General features: G+C 38.1%; 1 pseudogene; it reads left to right on the top strand.

The window, feature by feature from the left end:
- Positions 1-365: 365 nt before the first annotated feature.
- On the top strand, positions 366-24,468 carry LOC112651995 (serine/threonine-protein kinase MARK2-like; annotated as a pseudogene).

Raw genomic sequence — 24,468 nt, 5'->3', positions numbered from 1 at the left:
TCTCCCTCTGCCCCTCTCTCTGTAATGAATAAATAAATAAAAATCTTTAAAAATAAATAAATAAATAAATAAATACATACATACATACATACATACATACATACATACATACATAAATACCTGTGGATCCGTTAGGCAGAGCTGTACAGCAGGCAGCTTGCTGCACAGCTATGGAGATGAAGACTGAAGTTTTAGCTAGAGATCACGACCCAAATGTCATATGAATGACAGTGAGTGCCATGGCCCTGGGGTGACATGTGTTGGAAGAACATGTGCTTAAAATGGAAAGACAAAGTAATGGTATTTATTCAGAAATGATAAAATAATGTAATTTTCATCGAGGAAAGTTATTGAATTCTGTTACAATGACTTCAACTTGGCAAATGGGAAAATACAAGCACATAGTAAACCTTCATGTGGTGAGTGAACACTTACCCCATGCCAGGCACCAAGACACACACAGGGTATATTTATACAAAAGCTATAAAAGTAACTTTCTAAGCAAAATTAAGTCTCACAGAACTATAAATTGTGTTGATTTCTAATTACTGTTTGCTAAAATTCAGGAGAAATAAGCTTCCAGTTCTGATGTAGCAACAGGAGGAGATGCTATGTAAGCAAGTTATTACGTCCTTGGAAAAGCTGAACCAATGTGGAATAGTTCTTGGCTTCTGATGATGGGTGGAGTGAGTTGAAAGCATGAGGACACAGTAAGACAGAGCACTCAAAGACGAGACTCCTGTCATATATCCGGCTGGTTTGAAATATGCATTAATATCTGTCTCAGCAGCTTGTCTTATGAAAGCAGTTGGGCCAGAAGCACAGCGGAGGGCAACCAATGACCTACAAGTAGTCTCTATATTGCATTTACACTAAGTGCAGGTGCCTGGTATTTGGGAATATCCTGCCTTGGGATCATGGATCAATATGACTACAGGAAGTTGGCAACTTTCTTCTCTGTTCACACTTTCTTGTTAGATAGAAACCTATTAGCAAAATAAATAGAAGTAGATAGCTAAATGGACACACAGACATGTACTGAATATGCAGGAGTCAAGGGGAAAGAAGGATTAGAATAGCACTGCTGCCCTCTGTCCCCATCACCCTGCTCCCAATCTTCTAGCCATCTCTGAAGCCATGTGGAATTTTAATACAGAGAGCTCTTCACACCTAAGCATATTCAAAGGTATTGGATTTTTCTTTGGCTATACTAAAAAGTAATATGAGGAGAGATAAGCTTGGGCAAGCCAGAAGCATTTGATGAATGTAAAAGGAAGGATTTCAGAGTTATCTGGCCAAAGAATCATTAAAAACAGTGGTCTGTTCATCAGAATAGACCCAGAAAAGCAACCACACCGCCCCCCTCGCCCCGCCCTGCCTTTTCAAAACTTGAATATAGCATAGAAGTAGAAGATTAGGGACATAACCAATGTCTTTGAATTTCAATTACTTAAAAAATAATTAAAATTGATTTCTTATATATTTTATTGTGCTGAGACTTTAGTCATATTTCTGGGCCTCTTCTTAACCATTTTATGAATTAAGGTATGTTGGCGACAGGGTCCTATGCTCATTTCCTTAGTAAATATCAAAACCCTCTTATGTCCTTTAATTCTTGTTAACTCTGTTAAAGTTAAGCTACAAAAGACCAACTGACCATTGAAGGATTGAAATGTTAAAGTACAGGCAAAATTTAGAACATGACAATATGGCTTTATATACACTTGGCTTAGCACCTTAGAGTAAATAGGCAAATAGTTCTACTGTCTGTTTCAATGGCTGAAAAAAATGAATAAATTTGGCATTCTTGTCTACCATATTTCATTAATTATAAAGTCTGGGAATCAAGAGACCCATGTTCTCACGCAGGCCTTTTTATGCCTGTCTCTATGATCTCAATAAGCTACACCTTTTTGGGGTTTCATTTTTCCCATCTCTGAAATGAGATTAGACTCATTTTTTTTTTCAACACTCACATTCTGTGAGTCTATGAACTAGTGTGGGATTCAAGAATCCCTAAGCAAACCTCGGCAGGAAAGAGTGGTGTAACCCTTGGCTCTGGCAGGGCCATAACAAGTTGCCACAAAGGATGATGAGATCTGCAGGGTCCAGCAGCTTTTCTGCTCCTGGATTCAAGGAGGTTTGCATTCTAGTTTGAGTCTCAGAAGCCAGGACCCCAGCCCTTGAATCAGGATTCAAGGAAGCACGTGCTCCTTTACCAGCCGCTCTCGGTCCTCTGCACCCTGCAACTGGCAGGAGCAAAGACTTCAATCAGATCCACAGGGTACCTGGTGCCACTGGGCATTATGTGCTTACGTCTCCACACAACACCTCAGCCAAAATCAAATCAGAAAGGCCGGATTGCAGTTGTCAGGGCATCCACTGGTGATCTCTGTGCTGAGTAAATATCGCACTTCCTGTGACACTTACTTGCCAAGATACTCCTAATGCTTTTCTAGCATGAGGGCTCCCAACCAGGAGCTCCGTCCTGAGAGATTGTGGCAAGCTCTGCTACACACCATTTCCCACACCTGTTTTTGTGTCCGTAAATTTGCAATTACTTTTCCTTCAGGCTTAGACTGATTAGAGCATCCGTCTTTCCCCTCCAGTTGTTTCACAGGCAGTTTTAATGTGAATCAGCTCAAAAGCCAGACCAGGTCAAATCTTTAGCTTTTAGCCTCCCCAATGAGCCTAGTTTAAGTTTAAAAAAGAGCCTCGAAGCCTTGCTGCATAATGCTGCTCCTGGCCTCTGAGCCACAAGCCGGGAGAGTTAGTAATGATCACAGTGGAGAATTCATTAAGCTGTCCTAATTGAGGGCTGGGGTGAGAGGGAAGGTAGGGTTCCAAATCTGACCTGCTTGGGCCTGGAGCCTGGAGTGGGAAGACGAGTTACCCTTCGGGAAACATCTAAGAACTAGAGGCTTAAACATTTTATTTTACCCTCACGGCATCTCTCTAAGATAAGAATTATAATCGGCATTTCACAGATGGCTCAGAGAGGTTAAGTAATTTGCCCAGGGTCACGTATCTATGAGTAGAAGAGTCATGATTAGAATACAGATCTTTCTACAGGCCAGTGATCCTTTTTTTTTTTTTTTTTTTTTTTTTTAATTTTTCCCTGTGTGCTAGCCTGCTAAGGAGAAAAACCCAGGCTCAGGGAAGTCCAAGGCAACCTGAAAAATAATTTTGGGAGCCTGCGTCCTATGGTGGCAAGAAGCTGGCTGAAGCCTGTTGCCACAGAGGTGGAGGCAGGAGCACGGAGAAGGAGCAGAGGGTGAGTCCGGGTGAGTTCTAGGCAGGGAGGGCAGGGAGGGAGCAGCCAGGGGTCAGGCTTTGCAGAGAATTAGCTGAGGCCTAAGAGTCTTCATCGAAAAGGCTCGACTTACCTTTCTCTTCCTAGCAGTGAAGACCCTGGAAAGCCAGCCACACGGCTGCTCCCACCTGCCTGCTAAATCTCACAGGCCCTGTACGGTCACAGCCAAGTCGCATGGAAATACATGCATCTTCCCGGACCTTCCCGCCCTTGAGGACCTCACCCAGGGCCTGGAGATCTGTCTCTTCTCAGCTGCCCGGCTCCTCCATCAGCACCACACCATCTCTCCACAGCTGTCTCTGAGTCCCCAAGGTGAAAACTGAATCTCTTATTGAAGTCCCTCAGCTCATTTATCAAGTCCCAACCACATGGTGGTTTCTGTGCAAGCTCTGCACTCCCTCGTAGACTCTCAGGTCCTTACGGGTTGAGGCACACATGGCTGAGGGAGCACATATTGGAGGTTTGAGTACATTCCCCTTCCCCCTCTCAGTGGCCTTCATGGAGACCATGCTCAGAAAATATGGGTAAACCTGTCCATCTTAGGCCTGCTGTTTCCTTCTTTCCCTTGGTGGAAGAGCACTGGCCATCCACTGCCTAAGTTTTCATTTAGTGAGCACCAGCTATGTGGATGGGCCGAGTCCTGGAAGGCTCTTCCTGTCGTGCTGAGACACTGGATGCTCCTCTTGTTTCAGGGTGATATGAATGGGTGTGGCACGGGGAAGTGACATGGTCATACCTATTTTTTAGAGAGGTTCTTCTTGATGCAATGTCAAAGGGAATGGAAGGAGTGGAGCCTGGCAGCAGGGAGAGCAGGAGGATGCTGGCAACATTTCAGGCATGAGGTGTTAAAGGCTTAAATCAGTCTTTATAACACAGGAGAAAAGAACAGAACTGTGGGTCTGTGTTCGTAGACCTTCACGGTCCAAATTTCACTGCCTGATTTTTTACAGCTGATAGTATCTGGCCATTCCTTCACTTCTACTCCATGGGGTTTGACTTTTCTCCTTTGGAGATTAGCCGACATCCTCACCAACACTTATTACTATTTTTTTAAAATTCTAACTATCCAAGAAGGTGTGGAGTGAAATCTCACTGTGATTTTAATTTGCTTTTTTCTAAGGATTATTGAGGTTTAGTATCTTTCCTTGTGTTGTCCGTTTGTACATCTTTTCTAGATAAATGCCTGTTTATACATTGTATGCTCAATCACATGAGTACACATAAAATAGATTTTATACATTTGCTTTTTAGATCATGTTGGAAAAAAATAGAGTTATAAACAATAGAGCGATATGAGCTTTTATATATTCCCAGGTATTAAACTTTACTGGAGATTTTTATTTCTTCATATGGTTTCCAGTCTTGTGTGCTTTCATTTCAACCTGAAGGACCTCCTTTAGGATTTCTTATAAGGCAAGGTTAGTGGTAATGAACTTTCATAGCTTTTTATTTATTCCTTAAAAAAAAAAAAAAAAAAAAAAAACCTTTATTTGAGAGAAAGAGAGAGAGAGCACAGAGGGAGAGGGAGAAGGAGAAATAGACTCCCTGCTGAGCAGAGAGCCCAATGCTGGGCTCAATCTCAGGAGTCTGAGATCATGACCTGAGCTGAAGGCACATGTTTAACCAACTGAGCCACCCAGGTGCCCCTATTTCATTTTTGCCTACATATGTTTTAATTTTTCCTTCATTCTTGGAGCATAGATTGGCTAGATATAGAACTATTTCTTGATAATTTTTTCTCAATACTTTAAATATATCATCATACTGCCTTCCTGTTTCCATAACTTCTGATGAGGAAACTGGGTGTTAGTTTTACTGAGGCTCTCTTGTGCTTGACCAGTCGCAGCTTTTTCTCTTGCTGCTTTTAAGATTCTCTTGCTGTCTTTGGCTTTTAGCTAGTGTGTCTCGATAGGACTGTCTTTGAGATAATCATATTTGACATTCATTGGTTTTCTTGGATTTGTAGATCTTTGTATTTCATCAAATTTAAAATGTTTCCGGTCATTATTTTAGATACTCTCTCTAATACTGCATGTGTGGTTCCACTTTCCAGTAGGACACAGGTCCCTTAGGATCTGTTCACTTTTCTTTGTTCTTTTTTCTTTCTGTTCTTCAAACACAATAATTTCAATTGTCCTATCTTCAAATTCACTAATTCACTGCATCTTTTGTCTGCCTCCTCCAATCAGCTGTTGAACTTTACTGGATCTTTTTATTTTAGTGATGTTTCTGTGGGGGGATGAGACCCTGAGGCCCTGATCCCACTCCTTTGCTAATATGATTCCCAATGCTTTTCTCTAAAGTAAGATTTTAGGGAGATGAAACATACCTTCAGAAAGGTGCACAAAGTTTAGGTATAGAGCTTGATAATATCCCACAAAAGAGCCTACTGGTTTAATAAGCAATCAAATAAATAGGATATTGCTTGCTTTCCAAAGTATCTCCTCTACCAACTTTCACCAACTCTCAAATGTGACAACCCTCTAACTTCTAACAGCGTAGGTTGCTCTATAGTCTTGCTAAGCTTTAGTATATTATATGTGTTCTTTCATTTCCCACCATATTTTACTCAATGTTATGTTTTAGGGATTCATCTATGAAATTGTGTATAGTTGTATACAATTCATTAATTTTAATTTCTGTTTTTGTTTTTGTTTTGTTTTGTTTTTTACAGCTTTTCCCTTTCTCTTGTTAGTGGGCATTTGAGTGTGTGCATTTGTTAACTATTTTCACTATTACTGCTGTGTGCCTTTTTGTACACATCTTTTCCTGGATATATGTGCCTATCCTTAAGAGAGAAATATCTAGGTTATAGGGCACATATTAATTTAGCTTTTGTTTTTCCAACTGGTTATACTAAGTGACAAGCCCACCAAAAATAGGTGAAAGCTGCATTGTACCACACCCTCATTAACTTTTCCTAGAGTCTGTGATTTGTTCCTTTTGGCCTTTCTCGTGTGTAAGTTTTGGCTCTCTGTCATTTCACACTAAGACGAGCAGAGTATGGGAGTTCTGAATCTTCCACATCCTTACTATCCATTTTAATCTTAAATATTGTAGTGGATGTGTAGTGGATCTCACTGTGGTTTTGATTTGTATTTCCATGATGAATAATAGTATTGAAAATGTTTTGATATGATTATTGGTTACTCACATACCTTGCTTTGTGAGCTCCCTTTAAATATTTTACTTGTTACTCAATTGAGCCTTTAATATATAAAATATTTAGTTGCATGAGTTATTTATAAATGTTAGATACCAATCTTTTGTCAGATATATTTTTGTGAATTTATTTTCTAGTCTCTGATTCATGTGTTCATTTTCTTAAGGGTCTTTTCATAACCAGAAGTTGTATATTTTAGTGGAATATAGTTGATGATTTTAATTTTTTTTCATTGTGTAACCTAAGAAATATTGGCATGCCCCAACTCATGAATGTAGCCTTCTATTTTGTTTTCTAAAAACTTCATGAATTTAACTCATGCATTTGATCTTGTATACATTTTAATTTTTATGATACAGTGAGATAAAAGTCAAAGTGTAGACAATTGGTGATATATGAAAAGAATGAACATTTTAGTTTATTTTACATTTCTTTACTAGTAATATATAAGGACAGATGTATATTTTTGTACATGAATTTTGTATATGGTAATGTTTCTTTTTAAAAAAAAATTTATTTATTTATTCATGAAAGACACAGAGAAAGAGAAGCAGAGATACAGGCAGAGGGAGAGGCAGGCTCCATGCAGGAAGCCCAGTGTGGGACTCGATCTCATATCCCAGGATCATGCCCTGACCCAAAGGCAGATGCTCAACCGCTGAGCCGCCCAGGCATCCCATATTGTGATGTTTCTTAAATTCAGTAATCAAGTAATTGTTTTGCAAATTCCTTAGATTTCTCTATGTAAACAATATTACCTACCAGTAAGGAGAATTTTATATATCTCCATTTTTATGCCTTAATACCTATTCTTTCTTTAATATCTCATTTATGTCAGCTATATCTTTTCTGATATTTTATCTAGTTGTTCTATCAATTAAAAGAAAGGAGTGTGAAAATCTTCAAAAATGACTACAGAACAATCTACTTCTTTTAATTACATCAATTTTTTATTCCTGTGCCTTTAAAAATATAATTTTTGTCTTCTTGAGTTGACTTTTCAATGATTATGAAATAACCCTCTTCATCTTATTCAAATATTTTGGTCTAAAATGTATTTTATCTGACACTGATATAGCAATTCTTGCCTTATGCTTACACTTTGCATGAGGTCTCTTCATTATTTATGTTCAACCTATATTTGTTTTTATACTTAAGAAGTGTTTGTTGTATGCAAGATATAATGCTTTTTTTTTTTACCAATTTGACCAAATCTCTGTATTTTTTGTCTGTATAGTCCAGTAACATTTAAAATAGTTATAGATATGATTGGATTTAGTTATACCATTTTATTCTTTGATTTCTCTTTGTTGCCAGACATTTTTCTCTCCCCATTCACCATTGCTTAGTTTCTCTTGGGTTATTTAAATATTTTCTAGAATTCCAATTTAAAGTATTTGTTGGCATTTTAGATTTGCCTTTTTTGGCATTATTTTCCTAACAATTGACATCAATGTTAATATAATAAACTTTTCAATTTAATAGATATACTATGGCACCAGTTCAAATAAACTGGAGAAACCTTGCAATATTGCATAGCCAGCTACCCCACCAATACTTTGTTCTAGAGTTTTCATATGTATTGAAATAAGTAAAAAATGAGCACATTAAAATATTATTTTTCTCTACACCTAGGTATAGTTTTCATTTTTATTCAGATTTTATTTTTGGAGTGATGTCAGCAACATGGCTGGATATGATTTCCCTTGTTTGTATCCCCTCTCAACAATAATAGTTTGGCATCATCCATGAATGAAGCTGCCATTATGAGAACTGTGGGATCCAGCACCATATGCTGAGAGACCCACCTACATATGCATTGGATAGTAGCTATACAGATCTTGTCTTAGTTGTGGACCCTGCAGCAGTTCATGAACTGGTTCTTTTACCCTTTAAAGGATGGTCTGGAAGTCCTGGAAAACATTGATGTAGACAATCACTCATGGATGAGAAAGCCTTTGTGATGTCCAGGTCTCCAGAAGAGAACTTCTAGTACTCCACTGGCTGGGAGTGGGGGGGGGTGGGGGGGCAAATGTCACTATTCAGTGCAAAGAGAGATCTCAGCCCATGATTTCTCTCTCAAGGGAAAGAGAGAGCATTAATTTGCATGTTAACACTTTAAGTATTTCACTTCATTCTCTTCTTGCTTGCATGATTTCTGAGAAATCAGATAGAATGCTTATCTTTTTTCCTCCATAGTTACAGTATTGTATTTTCATTGTATGGCTTCTTTCAAGATTTTTCTTTGTCTTTGATTTTTCTGTAGTTTGTAAATTTTATGCCTTGGTATAATTTTATTGATATTTATCTTGCTTGGTGTTCTCTAAATTTCTTGGATCTATGATTTAGTGTCTGACATTAATTTTGGGGAAAGTCTGTCATTATTATTCCAAATATTTCCTCTTCCTCTTTTCCTTTTGTTCCCTCTGATATTCCCATTATATGTATGTTACACCTTTTGAAGTCTGTAAGTCTCACAATCCTTAGATAGTCTGCTTTTTTTTTTTTTTTTCCAAGCCTTACCTTTGCTTTTTGGCTTTTAAGGATTCTAATGATATATCCTCTAGCTCAGAGATTCTTTCCTGAGCCATATCCAGTCTTGTAATAAATCCATCAAAGATATTCTTGATTTCTGTTAGAGTGTCGTTATCTTTTTTTATCTCTAGCATTTCTTCCTGAATTTTTTTAAAGGTAACAAAGGCTTTTTTTTTTTTTAATTTCATTTATTTATTCATGAGAGATACACAGAGAGAGAGGCAGAGACATAGGCAGAGGGAGAAGCAGACTCCATGCAGGGAGCCCGACATGGGACTCTATCCCGGGACTCCAGGATCATGCCCTGGGCTGAAGGTGGCGCTAAACTGCCAAGCCACCCTGGCTGGCCTTGAATGTTTTTTTTAGTATTTCCATTTCTCTACTTACATCGCCCATGTGTTCATGCATGCTGTCTGTTTTATCCATTAGAGCCCTTAGTATATTAATCATAGCTGTTTTAAATTCCAAGTCTGATAATTGTACTATCCCTTCTATATCTGGTTCTGATGCTTGCTCTGTCTCTCCAAATCATGTTTTTTGTTTTTGTCTTTTGATATGCTTTGTATTTGTTTCCTGATAGCTGGACATGAAGTGTTGTGTAAAAAGGATTATTGCAAATAGACCTTTAGTATTATGTTGGTGAGGTGTGGGCAGAAGGGAAGTGACCTATAGTTCTATAATTAGGTCTCAGTATTAGTGAGCCTATATTTCTGTGCTGTTAACCTTACAAATGTTTCCTAGATTTCTCCCACACACACCTGAGGTGAGACAAGATGTCTATAGTGGCCTGGAGTTTGGTATTTCCATTTTCAGGTCAGTTAGGCTCTGATGATATCCCATCCAGTAAGGCTCTCAGGACAGACCTATTCATGAATTATTCAAAATAATTCCTTTTGCTCTCCCCTTTTGCAAGGGGGGAGGTGGATTTTTTTCTCTGATATTTACTGTAGGAATCTTGTCTAGCTTCTAGATGTAAATCTCACAATACTGTAGAAGTCCCACTATGAATGGGTCACCCTGGAGTTTTTAACTCTCAGAGTTGTTCACATTGCCTGCAGCAATTTTTCAATTACAGCTCAGGTTTTCTACCCCGGCACTGATTCCCACAGCAGTTGCTGCTAATGAGTCTATGCTCAGATAGGTCATGACTCCCTGTATTCACCTGTCTATCTCTCCAATTTTGGTGGCAGCAGGTTTCCCTGTATTCTTCTCTCTTAAAGAACCTAGAAGAGTAGTGGATTTTTGTTTGGCTTTTTACTTGCTTGTTGGGATGGAGTGTTAGTTTCCAAACTCCTTCCATGCACAATTGGAAATCTTTTTTAAATGGGGAACAGATTAAAGGTTACCGGGGTTTAGAGACAATGGAGAGGGGGGCAAGTAGGGGTAATTATAAAAGGGCAATGCAGCATATCCTTGTGGTGTAGAACTGTTCAGTATCTTGATTGTCATGATGGATATGTGAGCCTACACATGTGATAAAGTTGTGTAGAATAAATACAGAAACACTATAGTTTTTACTTGAGCTAGAGATTCCTGTGAGGCAAATTAATAATCAACCATAAATGACTTCCAAGTATTATCTTGTCACTCTAGAATTCTAAGAGTCAGTGGTTCAATATCTACTACAGAAAGTGAAAAGTAATTTGACATGAAATTATGACAAGGGCCAAAAGTTGAACTGTATGCATATAAGATTATGATTTAAGTATCACAAATGTCTCTAATAGTTTAGGACTATGAGGTTTTTTAATTTATGAAATTATGTCTTCAATGGCCAGCTTACTTTCAGAATGGCTATTGGTATATTCAAGCTATTTTAAAATATATAAATATAATATCTGACATTACCAGAAATATTATTCTTTATGCCTCCCTTATATTCTATTTTATACAAATCATCTTGCTGATTTCAAATAAAATCTTATATAACTTAAAAGAATAAATATAATTTATATAGGGAAAACATTTACCTGGCATAAAAAGAAGCAGGCAAATATAATCCAAAATGAGAACAATTCATTCCAATGGACTCCGAACTAACCCAAATGTTAGAATTTGAAGACAAAGGCTTTAAAACCATTTTTTATGATTGTATGTTTTATGTTCAAAGAATTAAGTAATGATATAGGAAATAAAACAAAAACTGAAATAGAACTTACAGAAATGAGAACTACAATGTAGATGAGAAACACACTGGATTCATTAAAAGGAGAAGGAAGGAAAAAAAGCAAAAGGAAGAGCAATGAAGAAAAATGGCAATAGAAATTGTCTACAATGAAATACAAGAAAATGTTTGAAATGAACAGAATATCAGTTGGGAGAAATCACAGAAGTCGTAATATGTGTTATAGGAATCCCTGAACGCGAGGAGAGAAAGGGTGGACAGAAAATAATTTTTGAAGAAATAATGGCTAAAACGTTCCAAATTAATGTTAGTTTTATTATATTTACACTGTCAGTATTTTATAACATTCCATTTTCTTTGGCAAACATTAATTCTACATTTTAAAGCTATTAATTCTGTAGTTGAATGTATTAATGCTCTCTACCTGTCTTTTTTGCCATTATTTTTGCTTTATTTTCTTGGTCAGCCAAAATACATCTTCCAGTGACTTATTTAGAAGGTGGCTAAAAGTAATATTTCTGGAATTTTGCACATTCTAAAACGTTATCTGTTTCCTTTATGTTTGAATGACTGTGCATACAATTCTGGAGTCAGACTTTTTTTTTTTTTTTGAGAATTTCTAAGCATTCAGTTGTCATTTAGCATTGAATATGGTTGTGGAGAAGCCTGAGGTCAACATTATTTTTCTGCTTTTAAGTGACCTGATATTTTTCTGTCCAAAGCTGGATGTAGTAAGATACTTATTTGTGTTGATATTCTGTGTCCTATTTCCATAGGAATGTATTCTAATCCTACCCTGCTAAATGTATTCCTATGGAAATAGGACAAAGAATATATTGAATTCTCTATATTAAGACCTTGTTTCTGGAAAGTTTTCTTGAATAATATCTTTAAAAATAGGTCCTATTTTAACATTTTTCTTTAGTTACCTAACTTACACAATTTCTGTATCTTCATTAGCAAATGGAGACAGGCCAGAAGTTGAGAACCGGTTGTATATCCTTTCCACAGATGTCAAAAATTTTGGAAGTTATTGTTGAATTGCTATTTCTTATTAACTTTCTTATTTTTGGATGATTTTCCATTAGACAACGAGGGAAAGGCTATCTTTCAAATATCTGAATTAGAAGTTCTCAAAGATAATTTGCAAGTCTTGGGGAAAAAATCCTGTATTCTTACAAATGCTTCTAGACCACAGGTTTTGCAATGGAAAAGCCAAGATTTTGATGCTCTCATATCCTGGATTTTCTGAGTATCTTGCCTAAACTTAGAGAAGGCAGGGAATGGCCCTTTAGCCTATGGGTAAAAGGAGATGTAATATCATATAAATACATTTGTTTATACTTTGAAATAATATCTCCATGTGATGTAAAATTGCTTCTCCAAAAGGAGATAAGCAAGAGAGTCTAGGGGAGACAATCTGTCTAGGCCTAATCAAAGGCAGAAAGAGCATCAAGTTGGCTACTTCCATTTAAATATTCACTGACATGGGGATCCCTGGGTGGCTCAGCGGTTTAGCACCTACCTTTGGCCCAGGGCGCAATCCTGGAGTCCCGGGATCGAGTCCCACATCGGGCTCCCGGCATGGAGCCTGCCTCTCCCTCCTCCTGTGTCTCTGCCTCTCTCTCTCTCTCTATGTCTATCATAAATAAATAAATCTTAAAAAAAACAAAACAAAATAAACATTCACTGACCTTGCAAGAACAACAGCAACAAAATCAGAGAATTAAAATTTGTAGTAAAGGCTCCAGAGAAATGATGCAATTTTTTTTATCTTCCACTGATTTATATTCACAACTTTTCTTTTGGCCTGAAATGCAAGGCCACTTCTGTGACTGCAGAGATCAATTTATCAGAGCAAATGGATAGCTGAATGTATTGTACTGAGCAATCCAAATGGAAGGCTTACTTTGAACATGCATGTGTAGGTGTGTGGAAGCTAATCCTTTGGAACAGTCCTCAAGACCAACTATAATAGACTCTAAAGAATGTGATGATTGATAAAATATGGACGGGGATGGAAAATATGAGAATGATGCTTAGATGTCTTGTTTGGACATCTGAGTGGATAGTTACATCTTCCAGTGAAATAAAAAATACAGAAGCAGCAGGTTCTGAGAGTGCAAAATAATGAGTACAGCTTTGGACAAGTTAAGTTTTAGGTGTCTGAGGGACATCAAGGTGATGTCCAGTAGGCAGTTGGATATATGGTATAGTGCTCAAGAGGGAGATGTGGGCTGGAAAGATATTTGGAAGTCATCAACATCATATCAAGGACTTGTCAAGTGGTAACTCAAGTGAAAGCCCCAAGATTCATTTTATATCCAACAGACCAAATAAAATACCAGGAAATTCTTTGTGCAAATGGTGCGTTTCTCTCTGAGGAACAGCATTCCTATAGTAGGAAAACTTTAATGTTTTAAAACTCATTGCAGTCCCCCTGTTTTTGTTAAGTGATAATACGATCCCTGTCCATGTGCCATAAAAATCTATATATGACCAGGAAAAGTCATGATAGAGATAATAAAAAACATAGTACACAATATTTTAACTTAATGAAACCAGCTTAGGGACTTTATCCTGGACTCTGTAGTAATTGACATAACCTTTAAGGAAAGGGATTTGTGAGAAAAAGTGGGAAGTAGAAGACTTTAAATATGTGTGTGCAAGAGTGTGTGGTGTGTATTTTTTTTTTACTGTAGTGAATATAAATAATATACAATCTACCATTTTAGCCATTTTGAAGTACATTTCATGGCATTAATTATATTAACAATGTGCAACCAACCCTGCTATGGCAAGTCATTACTAAGTAGGTACAGGGTTGCATTAGTTTCACAGCATATATATGTTGTGCTCGAGATTGTGAATCCGAGAAACCACCAAGGAGCCGACACCGATGCAAGTACACAAGGGTTTATTTACAAGCTCGAGCCTGGGTCCAAGTATACCCGACACAGCGGAGCAGGGACTTGAACCCCAAAGTGGGTTACAGCTGGGTTTTTTTATGGGCTGGTCTAGGAGATCTTCAGAAGGGGTGGAGGATTTTTTCCATTCCAATATGGGGGAAAGGGTGGGGGAGTTTCTTAAGATCTGATATGGGATTCTCTGCTGAGGGCATTCTGAGCTTTATTGTCTTTCTGATATGGGATTCCCTGCCTAAGACATTCTGCAGTTTTTCCTGTAAAGTTCAGCTCTTATTCCCAGGGACCTAAGATGGCTGTACTTGTGCTGATGCTAAACTTGAGGTGGAATGGCCTTAATTTTTCTCGGCCTCCACAATATACTGAATGGGCCCAGTGTTTCCATTTGGCATGAGAATATAATGTTCTGGAACTAGGTATTGATGTATGTATCTGAGGCAGAGGTTTGTCTTGAAAAAGAGCAAGGTAAAGTGGACCTGGAGAGGGTTGAAATCTAACCCCACCCTGCTAAGTTTGAGATCTGCCGCCTGTGTAGAAGACATCTTTCAGGGCTTAAATTCACACTCTGTAAAGTGAGATAATAGTATCAAAAGTATAGGATCGTGGTGATGATAAAATCAAACTATGTGTGTAGATGTGTGACTTATCACAAAATGGACACTTGTCCATATGTCCATTTGACCTATGTCCATTTATTTCAACTACTAGTCTCTTTATCTGAAGCCTAAAGTAAAATTGGTTTGTGTTGGACATTATCTGTTAAGCAGCTGTCCCCAGGCAGTGCCTTCCCCTTAGGAGTTGGGCCATCCCACCAGGGAAGTGAAAATAGTTGAATAACAATAAGCAGTCAAGTGAATAGCAAAGGCTTACTGTGCTTTAATTGCCTAAGGGCAAGTTCATTTGTAACACAGAATATAATATAAATAGACATTGAAATGTAGCCAAGAGATTTAGGAGGATCTAAAGGACATCCATGGAATTCAGGGAGAAGTTGTCAGAAAGGTGTGTGATTTAATGAGTAAGAAATAGGGACGCTGGGTGGCTCAGTGGTTGAGCGGCTGCCTTTGGCTTGAGAGCTGATCCCAGGGTCTGGGGATTAAGTCCCACATCAGGATCTTTCATGGAGCCTGCTTCTCTCTCTCTTTCTCTCTCTGTCTCTGTCTCTGTCTCTCTCTCTCGAATAAATAAATAAAATCTTTAAGAAAAATGAGTAAGAGATAATGAGGCTATAGTTGAAAAGTCACAGCAGGATCCGGGACCATATTGAGGAATTAGGAGAAAGATGAAAGACAGGAAGTGCGGGAGGCAGAAAAAGAGAGAAGGAGAAGAGAGATGCTGATTTCATCAGATTCACTCATGCCCCATGTCTTCTTTTTCTAGGGAAAGATGCAAAGTTATGTTCATCCAAAAGCCAATGACACAAGGCAGAGGGTGCCCTGATTTCAGTTTTCTGGAGACAAAGCTTTAGGAAGGAGGAGTCCTGGGAAGCTGGTGGGGTATGGCTGCGTATTTCAGAGATGAAGGGAGAAGGAATGTCACCTGCTGACCAAAATTGGGTCATTATAACTCTGTCAGTGCTTAGAACTGAAAGACTGGATTAAGCCACAAATAAAATTTGAAACTTAATTTTATGTAAAATCATAGGTATTATAAAAATTTTTGGTAGGTGTTGGGTGATAGAAAAAATAGGAATGGGGAAACAAAATTTTAGTGTGAGAGGAAGGGCCTGACACAAATGTAGGAAATTCAAGAAGTTGAATCTATTTTCAGATGTCCCCGAACGTGAAGTCAGTAGGCTTCTTGAGCTTCCCCAAGTGTCCTGTTTTCACATAGGTCGAACTCACTTTAAAATAAGGATCAATTACAAAGCTAAGTTATGAATTCTGTGAAACTTAAGTCATATTTTCTCAAAAACACAATGCTGTGCATGGTAAATAGCTCCAATGTTTTCTCCATAAATACCTCATTAATCCACAATGTGGCAGGGAATAAAACTACCAGTAGTACTACAGGTAGGCAATGTATCCTCCCGTGATGTCTCAAGGGCTCTGGTTTAGAAATGCTGCCTTAATTGGATTATAGTGAAGGTGCATTTAACTGTGGAAATTCAACTAAACATTAAGGGGGAAGTTAGAATAAGACAGCAATAAAGAGAAACTTTTTAAAGAGCAAATGTTGGTCCCATCTGACATTTCACTCTAAGAGATTATGTCTAGGAGTGAGCAGGAGGCGGTGGCATGACACTCTAGTGCCTTCAGTGGGTCTCACGCCCATGTAGCTACCTTTCATAATGTGATTATGCTAAAAACACCACTAAAAGGGATCCCTGCGCTAAAGGTGCACAGAAGGCTTTTTGAGTTGGGAATGTGGGGAGATGTTTCTCCATGGAAGAGAAACATCCTCCATGGAAGAGTTTCATCTCCTGGGAGCTACATTTGTCTTCAAGATTTATCTCTTGGAAATTATTGGTTTCTTCTTCCATGAAAATGAGTTGTCCAATGAGAATATCTCTGTTTCTCCCTGAAGACTCCCACTTTCCTCCACAATGACCCAAATTTCTGGACTCCCAACTCTGGTTTCTGAGCAGAACCATGAAGCTATGGCAACTCTCTGAGCCGTTCTGCGTGTACTCCCCTTCTCAGCAACAACTGCCACAGGGCAGTGTTGTCCGATTCTTTCCTCTGCCTCCTACCAGGATGCCCCTGCCCCAATGGATAAAATCGCACTACTGCATCTACATGGTGAGTTTAACAGACATCTGAGGACTGGATGAAGTTTCTAACTCTTAATAAGTAACATCCTTTCTATGAGTAAAGGCATTGCTCCTCAGAAATCAACTCTTCTACCTCAGTGGCAAGATGTACTTGTAAAGGCCTCTGTATCAAAAGCCGATTCCAACTTAGTAACTAAATCCTTTTGCTCATAATAATGGGAAGAGCTGAGGGATTATTATGAAACCAACCGAACTTCATTCTGCTCGCCACATGACAGGCCAAGAAGTCAAGAGCCAGGGGTAGGAAAAGGGTAGGAAAGTGACTTTGTTTGTGTAAAGCCAGCTCACTGAGCAGATGGTAGACCATTGTCCCAAAGACCCATCCCCCCCCACCCCAACCCCCAGCATGAAATTTGAGTTTCTCTCATGTTAGCAAAGTGGGGAAGCGGAAGCGACTTGGAGTGAAAAGGTGACTGATGTTTGTAGAAAGCAAAGAAGGTCATGTAACCTTTTGTCCTGGGTAAATTAATCTGGTCATATCATTCCTGCAAATCTTAAACGTAGCATAGTCATTTATGCAGTACTTCCTTATCTCCTTAGGTGAGATTAGTTCCTGGTAAGAAAGCAGTTTTTGCAAGTCTCAACTGTAGAGCAAAATTTCTTCAGGGATTAGCATGCCTACCTGCAGAGCTAAGCAAAAGTTTCTAAGCTGTAGGTCACAGCCACCATGGAAATAGAAGCAAAATGGAGTCAGATATGCTAATTTTCTCAATGTTACAATTACAGCCACTGAAAATGGTGATAGGAGAAAGGTCTTTGTGTTGGACAAAGTATGGTAGGAGAGGCTTTGACCTCTATCAGAAGAAAAGTAGTACCCACCGCTAGGCCTGGCACATGGCATATGGTCAGTCAATACTGTATTGCAGGACCATTGGCGAGAGCAAAATAAGAAACCCTGAAGGTGGAGAGGCCCACATATTTCTTGATGTGAATTACTATATGTATAGGAATCTAAGTTAACCTTCTATTATAGTACCATTATTTTATGAACTACTGAGGAAGAAAGAAATGTAGTCAACTTTCGACACTTGCTTTCTCACATAGAAATTTTGTTCTAAATGTATTTAGATGTAGAGTTTCGATATGGATCAGGGTGTTCTATAACTTTCTGAATACACGATATCTCCGTTTCTCTGCTTGGCCACAGAAGATTATTATTTTATTTTTTTTAGAAGATTATTTTTGAGGATATTTTAAATGGCAACTAAATCCAACACAGCTAGTGCTAACAGTGCAAATAATACATAGTTAAAGCCACCATGCTCGGCTACAGCTGAGCGTGCACATGTCAGGCAATAACAACCTACAGTACTTGTAGCTCCTGGCTAGCAGCAGTGCCTGGTAGGTGCATGCTGAGACACTCCATCTACTTTAGTAGATGGTAGTGACTACACTGGTAGTAGTACTAGATGTAGTAGTTAGTACTAGTTAGTACTAACAATGTTAGTATCAGGCAATAACAACCTGTAATACTAGTAGCTCCAATACTAGTAGCAGTGCCTAGCTGGTGCATGTTGAGACACTCCATCTACTGCAAGGGATATCAGACTTCAGGAATTTGTACTATGTGAAAAAAACATGCATCTTAGAATTTTTGAGATAGCATAGATTAAATAGACCAAGCTTTCTGTTTTTATTGTTGGGAACTTAATAAACATAAGGGTGGCTTTTCTCCAATAAATGATGTGCAGATATTGGGAGAAGAATTAATTCTGAGGAAATTGATTCTGACATGTTGAAATTTGTCACCATGACAGGAAAATCTTTACTTCAAGGGATTTGCTGTCTGTACCCAGTAACAGATACCAAGCTTCCATTAGAGAAAGAATACAGTGATGTAGTAAAATCTTGAGCACCTAGAGGACAAGCTACCCCTTTAATAATACTGATGGCTAACACCTGCGTAGGTAGAGTGCCTCCTACGTGCCAGGCCTTGTCAGGTATTATTGCTACTAAACTTCAGAGTAATTGTAGGAGTTAAGAATCATTGTTAGCACATTTTATTGATGAGGAACTGAGATGCAGAAAGACTAAATAATCCACCTGATATTCCATAGCTAATAATTAGAGGAGCAAAACTCAAAATGCAAAGCTCAACTATTTTTCACTCTGCGATGCTGCCCCTTGGCAAGTTAGCTTGAGCCGGTAACCTTTCTCTTATGTGCCAGGTGTTCATAAATTAGGCATTTGTGAGTTGGGAAGTCACTGCGCAACTCTGGATTTCTATCAGACGCAATCATGATTCTCCACTGGCTTCACTATGGAACCAGTCAATGCAGGTATAACTTGGTATCAGAATGTTTGAGAGTGAGTAGTTGCAAAGCACTCGTTTGTTTTTCTTTATATGTTCTTCCTAGAAGTTTTTAGTTTATGGGCTGTGAAAGCTATTTTCAAACAATTTTAATAGATGTAGTTGTTAAATTTTTAATTAAATAAAAAGTATCCTTATAAAAGCAAAAGAGTTTCCTTCTCCTATTGCCCATTACTTTAAGGATAAATCACCATTAACACTTTGGTGTGTATCCTCTATGATAATTTTTATATTCATATACACGTAAATTTTTAAGTTTTATAAAAATTATATCAGACTACTCATATCGTTATGAGACTTGTCTTTTTACACACCAATATAATATCAAAACATAAACTCAATATGCTCTGTTTCAGTTGGAGGGAAATTATTGATTCATGTATTCTAAGGAAGGATTGAATAATTAAACCACAAGATCAAAATGGTGGAATTTGGTCTCAGTATCTCCTAGAACTCTCTCTAATTTCAGATTCTCCAAGATTGTCAAAGAATCTCATTGTTTCTATCATTGAAAAGCGAATATTATCTACAGAATGGGAAATGTGGCCACCAATACTTCTCAAATAGAGTATTAGGGAGAAACTTAGGGAAGTTATCAGTTCCACTTCAAAAAAATCTGTGGCATGATTCAGATTGATTAGGTATCCATTTCTGGAGCAACCAACTATATGTAAGACTATACAATTATATCTGTTCAGGTACCCAAGCCTGAAATGTTCAACAGCGGCTTACAGGATATGATAATTACAAATATGCTAATCTACATTTTAACCATTTAGTTCGGGGCAAGAACTGGATGTAGTTTCAAAAAGTATTGATGTTCTCTTCGTATCTCTAAAAAAAAAAAAAAAAAAAAACAAGGAAAAACTTTATCTGGATGAGCAAAATGATAGGAATTTAATTCATTAAGCAGATGTATCATAGGTAATTTGTTATCTCTTTGTGGATGGACATTCATCTTAGCTCATCTTATTTATCATTACAATATTTTCTAGTATTATAAATAATGCTGCTGCTATGATCATTCTTACATATATATCTTTGTGTCCTAGAAGCATTTCTATAGAATTGTAGAAACGGAATTGCAAGCTAAAAGCACATGCATATTTTAATTTGATACATACTATAAAACTCCCACCAAAAAACATTTGTCCCAATTTATACTCCCACCAATGGTGAATGATTATGCCCCTTTCATATGTCCTAAGAACTATTGGATACAATTAACTGGAAGGAAATTAAGTGTTTTCAGAAATGGATTATAAATTCATCACCTCAAGATTATCATTGAAATTTCTAGCTCTGCTTTCACATTCTATGAAAGTTATATGGCTTTGGGAGTGAATTGGCATTGAGTGTGATATTAAACTTCAGAAAATTCATCGACCTTTTTTACACAAGGGAGAAAAAACAACATGATCTCAAGTGGGATGTAGAGAGATGGCTTGAGTTCTTTCAGAGAAATCAGAACACTCTAAGAAAGGATTTCTTGAAATCTGGCTTTAATTATTGAGGATCAGTTCAACCTTTATTTGAATTTATATGTGGTCTCTTCTTCTGATGAATAGTGATGGTCAGTCTTCTACATTAGTAATCACTGCATGCAGTGATGACAGTGAAAAGTGGAAGTAAAAGATGTACCAAAGAAAGCCTCACTCACATTGATGATATATTTGTATATTTAGTTCTTTAGATGACTCAATTATGATCTTAACATGTGCACTATAACATAAGTTTTTCTTAAAATATTTGTACAATTCACCTGGAGATCTTGTTATAATGCATATTTCAGTTCAGTAACTTAGGGCTGGAGCCACCAGTCTACTTTACTAACAAGCATTCAGATGATATTGAGGCTTCTTCTGGTCTTTGGATCACACTACAGCAAGGAATTGGCCTAACATATCAAAATGGAAATGTTTATGCATTATTATATTAATTTTACAGATAAGGATATCAATGCACAGATAATTTTTTTTTCCTAATTATGTCTTAATTCTTGAAGCCATGATTGAACCACAGGTCAGCTTGAGATAAACCCTAAGAAACTCTTAACTCTGGGAAACAAACTGAGGGTTGCTGAAGTGGGGGTGGATAGGGGTCTGGGGTAACTGGGTGATGGACATTAAGGAAGGCATGTGATGTGATGAGCACTGGGTGTTATATACAACTGATGAATTATTTAAAACTACATCTGAAACTAATGGTGTACTATATGTTGGCTAATTGAGTTTAAATTAAAAAAAAAAAAAAAAGAAGAAGAAGGAATGTAGAAATACATATAGAATGACCTTTACTCCAAGGAGTTCACAAGATGATTGAAGAAACAAAATGGAAACAAGTTAATAGGATATAATGATACCTCTGCAGGGGCATGGACAAGGCTTGCTGGGGCCACCAAAACCAACCCCAGGTTTTGAAGGGAGCCTGCCAGTACATTCTTTTAAAAATATGTAATTATTAATAGCCAAGACATTGAAGCAACCGGGTGTTCATTGATAGATGAATGGGTAAAGAAAATGTAGTATAGGGATCCCTGGGTGGCGCAGCGGTTTGGCGCCTGCCTTTGGCCCAGGGCGTGATCCTGGAGACCCTGGATCGAGTCCCACGTCGGGCTCCCGGGGCATGGAGCCTGCTTCTCCCTCCGCCTGTGTCTCTGCCTCTCTCTCTCTCTCTCTCTCTGTGTGTGTGACTATCATGAATAAAAATTAAAAAAACAAAAAAGAAAAAAAGGAAAATGTAGTATACACATACACACACACACGAGTGGACTATTACTCAGCCATAGAAAAGATAAGATCTTGCCATTTGTGACAATATGGATGGACCTAGAGGATATTATGCTAAGTGAAATGAGAAAACAGAGAAAGACAAATACAATATGATTTAACTTATTTGTGAAATCTAAAAAGCAAAACAAGTGAATAAACAAATAAATAAAAAGCAGAAGCAGACCCACAAATGCAGATAACAGACTGGTTGCCAGAGGGTCAGAGAGTGGGCAGATGGGGAAAATGTGAAGGAAAGTTAGAGATAACAGGCTTCCAATTATGGAATGAATAAGTGACAAAGATAAAAAGTCCAGCATAGAGAATATAGTCAATTGTATTGTAATAGCATTGTATGCTGACGGGTGGTCACTATAGTTATGGTGATCATAACATAACACATAGACTTTTTATTTTTTTAAAGATATATTTATTTTTTCATAAGAGACACAGAAGGAGAGGCAGAGACACAGGCAGAGGGAGAAGCAGGCTCCCTATGGGGAGCCCGATGCGGGACTCGATCCCAGGACCCCAGGATCACAACCTGAGCCAAAGGCAGAAGTTCAGCCACTGACCCACCCTGGTGTCCCTCCAGATCAGGTTAATGTGCAGAAATAGAAAGTAGATATGTGGTAGCTTAGGCCTGGGAGTGTGTGTGACATAAGATTTGAAAGGGAGATGATACCTCAAAGGGCATGGGGTTTATCTTTCAGGCGATAAAAAAGTTTTAAAACTGATGTGGTGATGGTTGTAAATATACTAAAAATCATTAAATTGTATACTTTAAATATAGGAACTGTATGGTGTGTGAATTCTATCTCACTGAAGCTGTAAAAAAAAGATGAGAAAGCCACTGTTGATCATCTTTAACTTTATAGGTTCACTTCTTGCGATGACCTCAACGGAGCCATTGTTTTTTTCTTTTCTAAACCCCTGTTTAGTCCATGGCTGGGCCTCAGAAATGTATTTGCTATTGAGGTTTGAAGTCTTCCTAGTTCAAAGAGCTGGTTTCTGATGACCTGAGAGATATTGACCAAAGGTACCTGTTTCCTCCTTCAAATACATCTCATTGGCATGGTGGGATTTCTGTCTGTTTAATTTTTATTATTTTTTTTTCTTTTTCTTTACTTTGTTATTTTTCTCACTTTTAGTTTTCTTCCCTACATCTCTTTCTTTATTTCTTTTATATTCCTTTTATCATTAGGATTTTTAAAAACATTTTGTCTGGCACTGTGTTTTGACTCCATTACAATGATCAGTTTGTCAAATAGACTTGGAAATGATTTTCTTTCCAAATGATTTGGACCAAACTTATCACCAGCTTTTTCCAATTTTAAGCCTACCTTGGGACACTTTGAGTGAAAGTCCAGCAATGAGTCCAACATAACTGCAGGGCCTTTCAGCTATCTTTGTTGAGGAGGAGATCCATGTTGGCAAATCTTCATCACAATCCCCAAGGGTAACTTGACCAAGGTGAAGCTGGCCCTGCACATCTTGACTGGGAAAGAGGGAGCCATGATGATCAGCTTCCAGAAAATACCTATGAAGTCAGAATCTGAAAAGCTTTGAATCATCCCAACATAGTTAAAATTGAGGGGTTCAAAACTGAGAAAGCACTCTACTTCATGGAGTATGTTAGTGGAAGAGAGATTTGATTACCTAGTGATTCATGGCAAATGAAAGGGAAAAAGTCCTCAAGTAAATTACATTAGAAAGTGTGTGCTGTGTAGTACTGCCGCCAGAAGTGGATTGTTTGTAGAGACCTTAAAGGCGAAACACCTGCTCTTGGATGCTGACAGGAATATCAAGTGTATCAATTGACTTCATCAACAAACTCACCTTTGACAACAAGCTGGATGCCCTCAGTAACAGTTCCTCTTTTGCTGCTGCCCAACTATTCCAAGGTAAATCTTATGATGGACTACAACTGGAGGTGTGGAGCCTGAGGGTTATCTGATATACAGTGCTCATCTGATCCCTGCTTTCTGGTACACAGAATCTCAAAAATCTAGGAGGGCAGGTACTGAGTGGAATATGCCATATTCTCTTTTATTTGTCCTTGAAGTATGAAAACCTGCTCAAGAAATTTCCTATTCTCAATCCCACCAAAAAAAACACTCTTGAGACAATTATGAAAGATTTATGGATGAACGTAGGTCACGAAGAGGAACTAAAGCCTATTTGGAGTTATTGCCTGATGATAATGACCCCTAGAGGACTGAGTTGATGGTGTCAGTGGGTTACATAAAAGAAGAGATCAAGGATTCACTGATGGACCAGAAATATGAGGTGATGATCACTCATCTGCTCCTTCACATAAGAGATCTGAGCTGGAGGGCTATACCATCACCCAAAAGCCCAGTCTTTAGCATTCCTTCCTCATCCCACATAGTACAATACAGCCTCTCTGCCATAGCCAGTGGGGTTTCAGTGATCATGCTGGTCCTGCTATTCCCATCTCTAATTCTCAGAATACTCGGGGTAGTCTCAGGAGGACCAGGAACCAGAAGAGAAGGGCAGGAGCACACTTGCCACCCCCCTGCCTACCTGTTCTGA

The sequence above is a fragment of the Canis lupus genome, chromosome 4, assembly GCF_003254725.2.
Source record: "Canis lupus dingo isolate Sandy chromosome 4, ASM325472v2, whole genome shotgun sequence".
NCBI lineage: Eukaryota > Metazoa > Chordata > Mammalia > Carnivora > Canidae > Canis > Canis lupus.
The sequence above is the reverse complement of the archived record's forward strand: the minus strand, read 5'-3'. Positions and strand labels throughout refer to the sequence as shown.